A 2,082-nucleotide genomic window follows, 5' to 3' on the forward strand; every position below is an offset into this window, starting at 1 on the left:
TGAAGAATCAAGAAACCCTAATTGAAGTCCATACCCTCAGATGGTTGATGATCAATTCATAGAGACCCTCAGGCTTGAATCACCTAACTTCCCCATCTTTTGCAAAGACTTTGGAGGATGACCTTCTCATTTTCATATGAGGTGCAAAATGCAATGCCTAATGCCCTAAAACATGAAATGCAATGCCCTAAACTAGTCTTAAGAAGAGGAGGGCAAATTTTGAGGTGTTACACCCTTCGACTCATGGACAACCATTTCTAAAGGGAAGCCACGACTTCTAAGAGACTCCTCAGGCATCTAAAGTGCCCGACGAGTCTTGGTGGCAGCTGTTATGGGTCGGTCAAAGGGCCAATAAGATGAGGCTCAATCATCTCACCCGCTCCATTGAGCCCAAGGTATAAATACAGTTACAAGAGAGTTCAGGTAAAAAATCTCTAATCTCCACTCTCAATACGATTGATTATCTTGAACCCTAAATTGACTTGGGTGTTGGAGTGCTAAGCATGCAGACCCCCCTTTGGCCCATCATATAGGAAATTAGCAACACCAATTCAAGATCCACGTCTCTAATTCAAGATGTGTCGCGATCAAAACATTCTGTCCAAGAAGTTGCATCATCGATACGCTTTTGAAGCTTCGCTCCTCTGTAGCTTCTGCAATTTCTCCATTTATGGTTCCTGAGAGAACAATATCCCTACGAATTCTAAGTTTACAACATATACTTCAATTAGGGGTGTGAAAAACATCCGATTATAAGACCCAAATTCATAACCGTATCCAAATCCATTTTAAATACCTAGATATAATAAAATGATTATCAACTGGATTATTTATAAATGACTAGTTATCCGTCCATATTTTATTGTTAGATCCTGTTATAATCCAGTTATTATCCAAAAGCTCAAAATCCATCTAGTTTCAAATTTGAACTTCCAATTTCAAATATGAGCTTATTTTCACAATTTCACTTCTAATGTGGCTTGCTTCGTCTTCACCCTCAAGACATTTTTCTTCTCCATTCCATCAAGTTTTCAGGTAGACCCATTCCCCCTAATCAAATATTTTTTCCTATCATCTTTTTTCCTTAATCAAAGCTTATCTTCTACCATTTTTTTCACCTCAGCTTCATGGCTTAGCTCAAATTTATGAGGAACCCTATTCCCAAATTCAACTACAAATTTGCTTTACTGTAAGTAAATTATTCTATCCACTAAAAATGACTTGATTTACTAAAAATCTTTCCAATTTTATTCGCAACGTTACTGTAGCATTGTTTCAATTTTACAGGTACTTATGGCTTCTTAATTTTGTGTTATTTGTGCTATGCGAGAGCTTTTGTCAATGAAGATTCAGAGACACAAGCTTATCAGAAATGATATACTCTTTGTTTTCTATTATTGATCCGTTTCTTCTATTAATTCCATCACATTCATTGAAATTGTCACATTGAATGTCTTCATCTTAACATGTGTGATTGATTCTACTGATTAACAATGCATTAAGTACGCATAGCTTCATTCATTGTAATGCTTTATAAGATTTTACAGATGATGAAATCATCATTTTCCTGTTCTGCATTGCTCAATGGTTTGGATTGAAGTATTATAATTTATGTCATCACTCCTAATTTGGTAGCATAGTGATTTCTACCATAATCAATTTGGAATTGCCTTCTTTGCATACTTTCTATTCTCTAATTTCTTATGTATCTATATTTTTCTATTTCATTTATGCTTGCCTTAATATATTTTATTATTTCTTTAGGATACTTATTTAAATTACTTGATGAAAAGAAATTTTTTAGAAACACAGAAGAAAGTAGAAAATTGGAACAATAGGATAAAGTATCCTTTGTACATGAACGATGTTAAGTATTGTTCAAAGTAGAGTGTGATGATTAGTAATGATTCTTTGTTTGTTTTAATTGTTTCTTACTTGTAGTAATTAAAATTCAAGGAGGATCAATCCCAATACCCAATTAATTTAGTAATTAATAGGTTTCAAAAGGACCACTTAACACTGCCTTAACACTGCTCGACATTAGAACTTGTATATTTACAATTATAACAATGTATTGGAAGC

General features: G+C 34.1%; 1 long non-coding RNA gene across 1 annotated transcript; it reads left to right on the plus strand.

Annotated features, from left to right (window-relative positions):
• Nucleotides 1–903: 903 nt before the first annotated feature.
• Nucleotides 904–1,629, plus strand: LOC127129301 (uncharacterized). The gene is made up of 3 exons (XR_007806284.1): nt 904–1,035; nt 1,124–1,189; nt 1,288–1,629. It is a non-coding gene; the product is annotated as an uncharacterized LOC127129301 (long non-coding RNA).
• Nucleotides 1,630–2,082: the final 453 nt, after the last annotated feature.

This window comes from Lathyrus oleraceus, chromosome 3, assembly GCF_024323335.1.
Source record: "Lathyrus oleraceus cultivar Zhongwan6 chromosome 3, CAAS_Psat_ZW6_1.0, whole genome shotgun sequence".
In the NCBI taxonomy this organism is placed as follows: Eukaryota; Viridiplantae; Streptophyta; class Magnoliopsida; order Fabales; family Fabaceae; genus Lathyrus; species Lathyrus oleraceus.